The sequence below is a fragment of the Asparagus officinalis genome, chromosome 10, assembly GCF_001876935.1.
Source record: "Asparagus officinalis chromosome 10, Aspof.V1, whole genome shotgun sequence".
NCBI classification, from domain to species: domain Eukaryota; kingdom Viridiplantae; phylum Streptophyta; class Magnoliopsida; order Asparagales; family Asparagaceae; genus Asparagus; species Asparagus officinalis.
The window spans coordinates 16295331-16308967 of NC_033803.1; positions in this window are offsets into that span (position 1 = coordinate 16295331).

Here is a 13637-nt window from a genome sequence, read left to right on the forward strand (position 1 = left end):
AATATTTATGTAATATTGAGCCTACAAAAATATGCATCTCCAACTGCGTTACATTTTATCCGAAAAGGATAAAATAGAAACGACAGAGAGATGAAATTGGAACTTGAGAGATGCTTGTAGAGAGGTGAAATTAGAGCTTGAGATATGCTTGTAATTAATTCTTGTTGATTGTCGATTCCGCTTTGTGATTGTTTTCTACTTCTCATTCCTTCTATTGTTGACTTGAGGTCGAGTCTAAGTTTAACCTGAGAGGCTTTAATACTCATCTAAGTTTTTACGAGTGTGTTTTTTTTTTTTGTGTGTAGGTGGAACCTCCTGCAGTTCTAAATAATATTTTCTTTATTTTTCTGTTTTTTTCCTTTTTTTCTTTCTTCCCTAATTTTTTTGGTATGAAAAGTTAGTATTATTTTCATTATTGAAACTTGAAGATATAAACCAGGCTCTTCTGAGCAAAACAAAATCTGTACAACCTCCTATCAAACAAAAACTAGCAAATCCTCGAAATCATCCTTATCAAAATTAAAATGAAGATACACCCTCCTATACGTGATTTGTTGGGAACTTTGTCATGAAAAGGCAATTTTGCCTTTGTGAATAGTCACACATTGGAAAATGAGATGAATAGTGAAGGGTATATAATGGTTCTCTTCTTATTGGGCTTTGAATAGTGTTTTGGGTTTTGTGGGCCTTGCATTTCTACCACACGCGCGCGCGCGCACGCACGCCACGCCTCGCCCGCACGCGCGCCACGCCGCAGCCGCACACCTTTTTGCTTCTCAAGCCTTCATTTTTGCACGTTTTACACATTTTGTAACGGCTGCATGCGGGTAACGGAAGCAATAACCGTGCGTAACGGTCCCTTGGATTCAGCGGGGGTTACACCTTTCATCACCTATAAAAGGAGGCTTGGAGCTCATTCAGAATCACACCAACGAAGAGTAAATCTTCTAAACTCTCTTCTCTTCTCTACTCTCATACCTCCAAGAGATTTCGGCTACATATTTATATATCTATTTTCTGGGCAACCGTTTTCGTCTGAGCATAAGCTCTGTGACTCACGCCCGAGTGCAGAGGCCGGCCGATTCCGGGGGGTTTTACCGCTAGGGGAGAGAGGACAAATTGCGTCAGGGCGATAGGCGGGTCCTTAATCTTCTAGGACAGTGATATCACGACTGTTCCCAATCAGGCCTGAATTTTCTAACTCTTTAATTTGTTTTATATTATTATATTTTTGTTTTGACAGCAATCTAGAAGATTAAGTAATAATTCTTGCTATTAAGTTAATTAGTAAAAAAAAATTTTAAAAAAAAATTATTGTTCATCGGGATTACTGTTCACCCGAATTTCATATATTTTAATTACTTGTTGTATTAGTTAATTGTTTTAATTTGTTGCATCTAAATTAGTTTAAAAAAAATTATTATTTCTTTGCTGCTTCTGTGCTCAAATTCAGTAGCTGTCATAAACAAAAAATCTTTAAGTGAACCGATTCAAGTTTTCTTGGATTAGTTGGTGTCTAAGGAAAGGTTTAAGGGTTGCGTAAAGTGCTCTGCAAGAAACGAGGTACTTAATCGATCATTGATCAACCTCTAGTACTATCCTTACCTGGCCAAACTACCCGAGTAAAACTTTAATCTTTTCACTTTTAGAGTTTTTGGTTAAGAGCAGGTTTAATTAAGTTTCTGGTCTAGTAATATTGATAAAATCTTTTTTTATATCAGATTACATCTACCTAGACTAGTAAACTTAAATTGGACTTATGGCAATTCCTGATCATTCAAAAAGTGTCAAACCTGAGAAGTTCACCGGTGTTAACTATAAATGGTGGGCTAATCAGATAAAATACTGGCTCACTACCTTAGGTCTTTTATCTGCTATTGACACTTCTGAGTCATCTACTAGTGGTTCTCAACCTTTGACTCCTGATCCTGCTCAACCTGCTCCTTCCACTTCTGGTTCTGGTGCTAGCTCCTTTTCTAGCTCTATGTAACCAGAAGAAATCAACTATAATTGTTGTCATAGGATCCTTAGTGCACTTGCGGACAATCTTTATGACATATATTATGAGTTCAAAAGTGCAAAAGATCTATGGAATGCTCTTGAAGCAGAATATGGCTATGATGATGCCGGAATTCTGCGTTTCACCTCCTCCTCATTCAATAAGTTCATGATGGTTGATGACAAACCCATTAATGAACAAATTCATGAATTCCTAGATTTTCTCCGTCATCTCCAATCAAAAGGAAACACTTTTACTGACGATTATAAAGTTTCCTGTTTGATTGATAAACTTCCTCCCTCCTGGTCTAGATTTGCTGGAGATCTCCGACACAAGCAAGGAGATCTAACCTTAACTGAATCCCTCAAGGCTATTCATATTGAAGACCAGCATAGGCAAAATTACAATACCAATAATGAAACAAAAGCTAAAGTAAACTTGGTAGAGGATAATCCTAAATCTAAGAATTTCAAACCCAAAGGGAAGAAATTCAAGAAAAATCAACAATCTTTCGACAAATCTTTCAACAAACCCTCCTTCAAATCAAATCCAAATTCTTCCAGCCATAAGTCTGATGAGAAGTTCTGCTTTGTCTGTAGTAGAACCAACCATATGGCTCACAACTGTTTCTTTCGGAAGAAGGAACCGGCCAAACCTGCCCCTAAAGGAAATGGATCTAACAAAGTTAATATGATTGAAATGAATCCAACCTCCTTCAGGTTAGCCTCTTCATCTCATCTTGTAAATTCTCTAACTTCTTCCACTGATTGGTATTTGGATTCCGGAGCAAATATCCACGTCTGTAATGACCGCTCTTGGTTTTCAAATTATCAGGAATCACGTGGAGGAAGCATAAGCTTAGCAGATGACTCCACTAAATCAATAATAGGAAGTGGACGTATAGAGCTCACCATGACTTCTGGGAAAGTTCTTCATCTGCAAGGCGTTTATCATGTTCCTTCTCTCCGTCGCAATCTGATTAGTGAATCTCTTCTTCTTAGAGCTGGTTATAGGATTGTAAAAGAATCCAATAAATTTGTGATTACAAAGAGTAATGTTTTTATAGGAAAAGGTTTTATCTGTAATGGCCTTTTCAAACTCAATGTAATCAATTCCAGTTCTAATGAAATTTCTGAGTCTTCTGTTATTCAAATTGTTGAGTCTTGTGATGTTTGGCATGGACGACTTGGACATGTCAATTTCCAAACCTTGCAGAGAATGAGTAAATTAAACCTCATTCCTAAATCTTCTCATGATCCCTCATCTAAATGTGAAATCTGTGTTCAAGGGAAACACACTAAAAAACCCTTCAAGTCTATAACTAGAAACTCTGAACCCCTCGAATTAATTCATAGTGATGTGTGTGACTCTAACCGAGTTCTCACCCGAGGGGGTAGGAGATATTTTGTGACTTTTATAGACGACCACTACAGATATTGTTACACCTATCTTCTCAAAACTAAAGATGAAGTCTTAGATAGGTTTAAGGTGTTCAAAGTTGAATCTGAGAACCAACTTGACAGGAAGATCAAGTTTCTAAGATCTGATCGTGGGGGGAGTATACCTCAAATCATATGACTGAATATTGCCAAGAACACGGTATTATTCATGAGGTTACTGCTCCCTATACACCACAGTCTAACGGGGTAGCTGAACGAAAGAATAGAACCCTAATGGATATGGTGAACTGTATGTTACTCAGTTCAGGAGCACCTGAAAATCTCTGGGGTGAAGCTCTTCTTTCTGCTTGCTTCATTCTCAATAGGATTCCCCAAAAAAATTCCGATACAACTCCTTATGAATATTGGAAGGGGAGACCTCCTAATCTGAATTTCTTCCAGGTTTGGGGTTGCTTGGCTAAAGTAGCTATTCCCGAACCTAAGAAGAGAAAAATTGGTTCTAAGACTGTAAATGCTGCTTTTATTGGATATGCACTAGATAACAATGTTAACAGATTTCTAGTCATCAAATCTGAAATTAGTGACATATCCAATAATACCATTATTGAAGCAAGAGATGCAGTCTATTTTGAAAACATCTTTCCTTTCAAATCTAAAATCTCAGAAAATCCCAGATCATCCATTCCTTCTGATCTTCCATCTTCCAGTTCTTCTCAACCTCTTGATATTGAACCTCGAAGAAGCAAAAGAGGTAGAATCGAAAAGGATTTTGGAGAAGATTTCCTTACCTTTCTTGTTGAAGGTGATCCAAGCTCATTCCACGAAGCAATGGATTCACCTGAATCTCCTTTCTGGAAAGAAGCCATTGATAATGAAATTAAATCTATCATGGAAAACCATACTTGGATACTCACCGACTTACCTCCAGGTTGTAAACCTATTGGTTGTAAGTGGATATTCAAGAAGAAACTCAGAGCTGATGGTTCCATAGATAAATTTAAAGCTAGATTAGTAGCTAAAGGCTTTACTCAACAAAAGGACATTGATTATTTTGATACATATTCTCCTGTAGCCCGAATATCAACTATCCGAGTATTACTAGCCTTTGCTGCTATCCATAAGCTTATCATACATCAGATGGATGTCAAGACTGCTTTCCTGAATGGTGATTTAGATGAAGAAATCTATATGCACCAACCTGAAGGCCTCATTGCCAAGGGTCAGGAAAGCAAAGTCTGTAAGCTTGTTAAATCTTTGTATAGTCTTAAACAAGCTCCTTAACAATGGCACCAGAAATTTGACAACGTCATTGCACAATATGGCTTCACTGTGAATGAATACGATAAATGTGTCTATTCTAAAGTGATAAACAATGACTATGTCATTCTCTGTCTCTATGTTGATGATATCCTTATCTTTGGAACAACACTTGAATTAATTTCAAAGGTTAAGGATTATCTTTCCAAAAACTTTGATATGAAAGACTTAGGTCTTGCAGACATGATACTTGGAATGAAAATCTCTAGAGACACTAGAGGAATATCTTTGAGTCTTTCCCATAGCATTGATAAAATGCTAATCAAATTCAACTTTCATAACTCTAAACCTGTTTCCACACCTTATGATTCTTCTATACCCTTGAAGAAGAATGAAGGTGAACATGTCTCCCAGCTGAAATATTCTCAGATGATTGGATCTCTTCTTTACATATCCAACCGAACCAGACCTGATATAGCTTATGCTGTAGGGAGACTGAGTCGGTATACTAGCAACCCTAGCAAAGATCATTGGTCTGCCTTAGAAAGAGTATTCAAATATCTAAAAGGCACAATTGACTATTGCTTGACTTACACTGGTTACCCTGATGCTATAGAAGGGTATAGTGACGCCAATTGGGTCACGGATTCCAACAGTGTAAAGTCTACATCTGGATATGTATTTCTTTTTTGTGGTGATGCTGTATCCTGGAAATCATGTAAACAAACAATAATTGCCAGGAGCACCATGGAATCTGAGCTGATTGCTCTTGATACTGGCACAATTGACTATTGCTTGACTTACACTGGTTACCCTGATGCTATAGAAGGGTATAGTGATGCCAATTGGGTCACGGATTCCAACAGTGTAAAGTCTACATCTGGATATGTATTTCTTTTTGGTGGTGCTGCTGTATCCTGGAAATCATGTAAGCAAACAATAATTGCCAGGAGCACTATGGAATCTGAGCTGATTGCTCTTGATACTACTTGCACAGAAGCCGAATGGTTAAAAGATCTTCTATCTGAACTTCCTTTGGTCCCTAAACCCTCTCCTCCTATTTCCATTCACTCTGATTCTAGATCTACCATAGAGCTTCTAAAGCAAGTACATGTAAATAAAAAACATAACAGACATATTCAAATAAGATATAAGTCTGTACAACACCTATTAGGCAAAGTTGTGATCTTGGACTTTGTAAAGTCTGAGAAAAATCTTGCTGACCCTTTGACTAAGGGATTATCCAGGAGTGTGGTTCTGGATTCATCGAGGGAGATGGGGTTAAGCCCATAAATGAGGTCACTGACAGCGGCAACCCAACCCTTATTTGGAGACGTAGTCCCAATGTCGGTTCAATGTGGTAGAAACAAGCTGGACAAGTGACTCTCGTGTGGAGCATCGACCTAGATATATTTATATATCATCAAGCTGGACAAGTGACTCTCGTATGAAGCATCGACCTAGATATATTTATATATCATTATGTAGCATTTGCTACTACCCCTTCTCTATGGTGACGATGCTCTTATGATACAGCTGGCTAGGCTGAGTTTTACTCTTAATAAGTCCAACGCGTGTATTGTGGGGGGTGATTGGGGGGGGGGCAGGGCTGACCCCTGGAAACTCTCATGAGTCGGTTTTTTGTGAGCATGGCCTTTAACGCTCAACCCTCTTAGCTCAATAGATGAAACGTATTGTGTGTGTTTTTATCAATACCTGATCCAAGGGGCCTAATTCAAGGCCTAGTCCATTATGTCCCTCAGGTGGCGATAAACTCACTAAGGAAAGGTTCAAACCCGAAAGCTACCTCTCCCGAATTCACGATACGAAAGGTTGCCTAACCTATATTTATTCTGTGATTTATTTATTGATTTATTATTTTCAGTCAATATTGCCTTTTGGGGGGGACTGTTGGAAACTTATTCATGAAAAGGCAATTTTGCCTTTGTGAATAGTCCCACATCGGAAAATGAGATGAATAGTAAAGGGTATATAATGGTTCTCTCCTTATTGGGCTTTGAATAGTGTTTTGGGTTTTGTGGGCTTTGCGGTTCTACCACACACGCGCGCGCGCGCACGCACGCCACGCCGCGCCTCGCCACGCCCGCCCGCACGCCACGCCGCGCCTCGCCTATCTATTTTCTGGGCAACCATTTTCGCTGAGCATAAGCTCTGTGACTCACGCCCGAGTGCAGAGGCCGGCCGATTCCGGTGGTTTTTACCGCTAGGGGAGAGAGGACAAATTGCGCCAGGGCGATAGGCGGGTCCTTAATCTTCTAGGGCAGTGATATCACGACTGCTCCCAATCAGGCCTGAATTTTCTAACTCTTTAATTTGTTTTATATTATTATATTCCTGTTTTGACAGCATGATTTGCAACTTGAAACGAGAATTTCTGTCTTTATTCATTCACAGAAAGGGCTAAAACAAACATTTATGAGTAAAGCTTTGCTTTGAGTTGATAAGCATAACTATTTAGCTAAAAGTATGAAGAGTTAAAACTAGAGAAATAATCATTTATCGCAATTTCATTTTTCTAGAGACAATATTACTAAGAAAATGTTACTTCTTACAAAAAAATATTTTACAGAAAAGTATTTTTTACGTAAAATATAATCATTCTCCCTTTAAAAGTGGGAGTACTTGCAAAATTTTCCCTACCTAAAAATGACCTTCATCTATCATAAATTTAACAAAGTTTCCCTTTTTTTACATTACACAAAAATCAGAAAATCAAAAGTCTTAAACCTACGTCCTTTTCTTTCTCCATTCCATTGCTTACAATTTCGCTTTTGGCAATGTTGTTCCACTCTCTCTATCCTTATCAATTGGCAATTGTCAATTTGCAAAGATGCTTATTATTATCCTCATCATCTTACATGCAACCCAATTTCAGGTTTTCAGAAAAGTACCAACCCTTCTCTACCATCATCTCCTCAAATCTCAGGTTTTAAGCATCTGGAAGGAAACAAATTGATGAAGCTTTTTAGCAAAGAAAATATTCGGGTATAATTTGAGTAGTTTCTAAACTTTGCTTTTGATTTTGAAATTTCTTTGTCTGTGTGCTATTTTTCTTGATTTTTAGATTTTTTTATTATATAATATTTATTTATCAATTAATTCTAAATTAATTTATCCAATTGGTTTAGTATATTATTTAGTATGTTTATTTAGTATGTTATTATAATATAATATATTATTTTAATTTTATACTAAAATATAATATATTATATTATGATTAGTGATTCATTATAACTATGTTTAATGTTTTTAATTAATATATTATATTATATTATAATAATATGATATATTATATAATAGTTGATATAATTTTGGTATATACGAACAATATATTTAATATAATATTTCAATAATATAATATTTAATTTAATATAAATATAAATATTATACTTTTTATTCAATATAATATTATTAAAATATTATATTATTATTAAAATATAGTTTTATATTTAATGATAATTACTATAATTTAAATGGGATAATTGATGACATGTCTCATTGTTAAAATATAATATTTATAATAAACGTAATATACTATTAATATCTTCAATATTTTTAATTAAAAATATTATTAATTAATGTATTATATTATATTACTTTTAGTATTATATCATACTTTAATATATAGTAGATTATTACTATTTTTATTGTAGCAATAAAATATTATTTAATATTATAACTACCACAATATTAACAATATATTTAAGATTATTAATTAATATAGTAAAGTGTAATAGAAAATAGTAAATTATTACATAAATTAAAATTTTCTATATAATAGAATATATTATCATATTGAATTAAATTATAATANTACATTATAGAAATTTTTTATAATATAATATAATTAAGATATATTATATATTATAATACAATAAACATATATTAGATATTTAATAAATTAATGTTTCAAAATAATCCTACTTTCCCCATTATTGTCCCAAAGTTAAGAATGAGATAGTTTTTGGAGGTTGGGACAAAAAAAATTGTATAAAAATGACATAATTTTGGAAAAATAGAGATAATTGTCTCAATCTCATTGTCCCAATGAATCTATTCCTCTATACTTAAAGAATGATCCAAAAATTTGTTGTTTATGCTACAGTAAATAAACACATTAAATTACTATAGTATAAACAGTAAATCTTTAAGTCATCCCTTAAGTGTAAATGAGTAAATTTATGGTTTATGCTACAGTAATGTACTATATCGTAAATAATATTCTTTTGAATATAGAGCAATAAATATGATTTCTAATTTTAAGTATACAATTATTAAATCAAATATATTAAACCTTAAAGGGAGGCATGTTTAAAATGCAATACTTAAAAAAAAACAAGGGGTCGTGCTTTGCACGAAGTACACAATAGTAACATATTAAAGTAAAATCACAATCTCATCATACTAATGAGTAACAACATAAAGTAAAACCCCAACAATTATCCCACTTACCCCAAAATTACATCAACCAATAACCCCTTTAGTTTCTTCAATACCAGCCTTCATGAATGACCACATTTGGAGCATGAAACTATGGTTTCTGTAGAGAATAGAATGTTAAGATCTAATAAAAACTTGAGATCTAAACCTTAAAGCCATGATTAATTCAAAGAGATTAATAAGAATCAAAAGAATGCGGAACCATATACCTGAATCCATTGAAGAAAACATGATTAGGGTTTTGATGATCTTCTAACCTTAGAGTATCTCAAGCCAAATTTCTCTCTAGATGGGGGTGAAGAGAATTAGAGAATGTAACCCTAGATTAGGGATCATAACCCCTTATTTATAGGTGTTGTACATTTATAATTTGGCCCCTCATCAAATTATAATTATAACCTGCTATCTGCACATATAACCCCATAATTATATTTAAATACCCATTAACACAAATTGATTGATCACTTTAGTGGGTTATCCTGAAGGATAGCAATACACACAGATTAATCATATGTGCCCACAAATAGATTTAATTAGATTTAAATCCAACAATCTCCCACTTGGGCACCATATGACTCATTAAATTGTGTATAACCTTATGAGCTCAGAATTGCTATCATTGAAAAGGTATTTCCAAACAATCTCGTCCATTGACTATATCAATATAGGATCAAAGCGGCCTTCGTCATATTTATTGTGACTCGACCCATCAATGGTCACATATACCAATACAATCAAACGACATAGATAATCATGGATGTGCAGCATAAAAATTACATGCAATATGATCAGTACATGTCTATTTTCAACTGGTCCTATTTTAATGAGGTCAAAACCAAACATAATGTAACAGTGTTTGAACTGAAAAACTTTATTCTGATCAGACAATACAACCTAATATAAAGCACCAAAAATTACAAACTCCTACTAAATCATGATATCCTCTAATATCACCATACCCATATGAGCAGTGTGCTCATGAAAGACCTTGGGTGGCTATCCCTTAGTAAGAGGATCTGGTATCATGGAGTTTGTCCCAATATGCTCTATGGATATCTGTCCACTCTGTACCCTTTCTTTCACAACCAGGAACTTAATATCAATATGTTTTGACTTAGTTGAGCTCCTGTTGTTATTGGAATATATTACTGCAGATTTATTGTCATAATATAACATTAGTGATCTTTCCATATTTTTCAAAATGCGCAGTCCCGTGACAAAATTTCGCAGCCATATTCTCTGATTGGATGCCTCATAGCAAGTTACAAATTCTGCTTCCATAGTGGAGGAAGCTACGAGTGTCTGTTTAACATTTTTCCATGATATAGCTCCTCCTGCTAACATATAAATGTAGCCTGATGTAGACTTTCTGCTATCTTGACATCCAGCAAAATCAGAATCAGAGTACCCAATGACCTCCAGCTGTTCTGATTTTTTGTATGTGAGCATATAATCTTTTGTTTCCTGAAGATACCTCATAACCCTTTTGACTGCTATCCAATGATCCATACCAGGGTTGCTTAAGTATCTGCCTAACATCCTAACAATGTACGCAATATCCGGACGCGTACATACCTGAGCATACATTAGACTTCCTACAGCCGAAACATAATGAATCTTCTGCATTTCCTGAATTTCAAAGTTACCTTTAGGGCACTGATTGAGACTAAACTTATCTCCTTTAGCAACAGGGGTATCTCCTGGTCTGCAATCTTGCATGCCAAACCTTTTAAGTACTTTATCGATATAGCTCTTTTGTGATAATCTAAGTATATCTCGAGAGCAATCTCGATGTATCTGGATTCCTAATATAAAAGAGGCGTCCCCAAGATCTTTCATCTCAAAATTCTTTGATAGAAATCTCTTGGTTTCGTGCAACATGCCTATATCATTAGTGGCAAGCAAGATGTCATCCACATACAGAACCAGAAAAATATACTTACTCCCACTGAACTTGTGATATACACAGTCATCAACAATGTTCATCTCAAAACCGAACGAGATAACTATTTGTTGAAACTTATGATACCATTGACGAGGAGCTTGCTTGAGTCCATAGATGGATTTCCTTAATTTGCAGACCATATTCTTTGGGTCTCCCGACACAAAGTTTTCTGGTTGCACCATATAGATCATCTCATCAATGTCTCCATTGAGAAATGCAGTCTTAACATCCATCTGATGTAACTCAAGATCATAATGAGCAACAAGTGCCATGATTATTCTGAAAGAGTCTTTCGATGAAACCGGAGAGAAAGTCTCTGTATAATCAATGCCTTCCTTTTGAGTATAGCCTTTAGCCACAAGACGTGCCTTATACCTCTCCACATTACCGTTTGCATCCCGCTTGGTTTTAAAAATCCATTTACAACCAATTGGTTTTGCACCTTCTGGTAATGGGACAAGTTCCCAAACCTTATTGTCTTGCATAGACTTGTACTCTTCATTCATGGCATCAATCCACTGTTGAGAGTTAGAACTTTTCATGGCCTGAGAGAAGTTGATTGGATCATCTTCTAACATTCCACTACTTTCCTCATGTTCTTGGAGAAATACAATATAATCATCCGGAATAGCATTTCTCCTTTCTCTCGTGGATCTCCTTAATGGCACTGGTTCTTGAGGTTGTTGAGTTTGTTCTTCTGGAACAGGGAGTTGTTCAACATTGTCATCTTGAGGTTCCGGATTTACTTCTTGAGCAACAACATGTATAAGAACCTGAATATTATCAAAAGTAACGGTATGGATTGGATCTGATGCCAATTCCTCCTCAAAAGCAATGTCTCTAACCTCAATGTCTCTAACCTTATTTCTCCCCCCAAACTCAACATCCTCAAAGAATATTAATGTTCTCGTCGCAAAAATATTCCTTAGTGTGTGATCATAGAACTTATAGCCCCTAGAACGTTCATAGTACCTAATAAAGTAACTGCTAACTGTTTTGGAGTCTAATTTCTTTTCATTTGGCCTATAAGGCCTTACCTCAGCTGGACATCCCTAAATATGTAAGTGCTTTAAACTGGGCTTTCGACCAGTCCAAAGCTCATAAGGTGTTTTAGCAACTGCTTTACTTAGCATTCTGTTCAGAATGTAAGCTGCTGTCTTTAGTGCTTCTCCCCAGAGTGACTCTGGTAAAGAAGAATGAGCAATCATACTTCTTACCATATCCTTAAGAGTCATGTTTTGTCTTTCAGCTACACCATTCATGCTAGGTGAACCCGCTATGGTGTACTGTAGGATGATACTGTATTCCTCTAGGTATCTAGCAAATGGTCCTAGACGTTGTTCACCTGAACCATCATATCTGTCGTAGTACTCACCACCACGATCAGGTCTAACGGTTTTAATTCTTCTGTTGAGTTAATTCTCAACTTCAGCTTTATAGGCTTTGAACATGTCCAGAGACTCAGATTTCTCATGAATGAGATATAGGTACCCATAACGTGAGTAATCGTCTATGAATGATATAAAATATTGTTGACCATTCTAAGATGCCGTAGAGAATGGCCCACAAATATCCATATGTATCAATTCTAAGACGTCTGTAGATCTTTTGGCACCTAATCTCTTAACTTTGGTCTGTTTTCCCTTGATACATTCAACACATACGTCGAAGTCCGAAAAATCAAGGGAATCCAAGATGCCATTAGACACAAGACGCTCAACTCTACCTTTTGAGATATGACCCAAGCGCTTATGTCATAATGTTACCAAATTTTCCTTATTTAATTTACGCTTAGTACCATGTGATTCCACATGCAAGGATTCATTATAAGAAGCAATTGTATCGAGCAAATATAGGTTGTCATAAGTACTCAAGTAACAAGTTCCCATAATATTTGAATTAAAAGATAAACTGAATTGATTGTTTCCAAATGAACAAGAATAACCTGATTTGTCCAATACAAAAACTGAAATTAAATTCCGTCTAAAAAACGGTACTACAAAAGTATTTTTTAAGTCCAAATAAGAACCAGTTCCTAATAGCAACCTAAAATGCTCAATTGCTTCCACATCTACCGATTGACCGTCGCCCACAAAGATGTGTCTTTCAACATCACTTGGCTTTCGGTAGCTCAGGCAACCCTGCATAGAAATACTTATGTGAGCAGTAGCACCAGAGTCTAACCACAAAGTGTTTCTAGGTACTAAAGCTAAATTAACTTCAGAACAGACCAAAGTAAGGAACGTACCCTTATTAGCACGTCAGGCGTGATATTTGGTACAATCCTTCTTTACGTGTCCAAGCTTGTTACAGAAGAAACAACCCTGATTATCTTTATGTTGTTTCTTCTGAACTGGACCCTTAGCAGCTTCATTATTATTCTTTCTTTTCTTGCCCTTATCCTTAGAGGCATAGGCCAAATGAGCACTTTCTGTCTTATCTTGCTTCAACCTGTCTTCTTCTTGCACACAGTATGAAATGAGCTCATTTAGAGTCCATTTCTCCTTTTGGCAGTTATAACTGACCTTAAACTGATTGAATTGTGCATGAAGAGACAACAGAACCAGATACACCA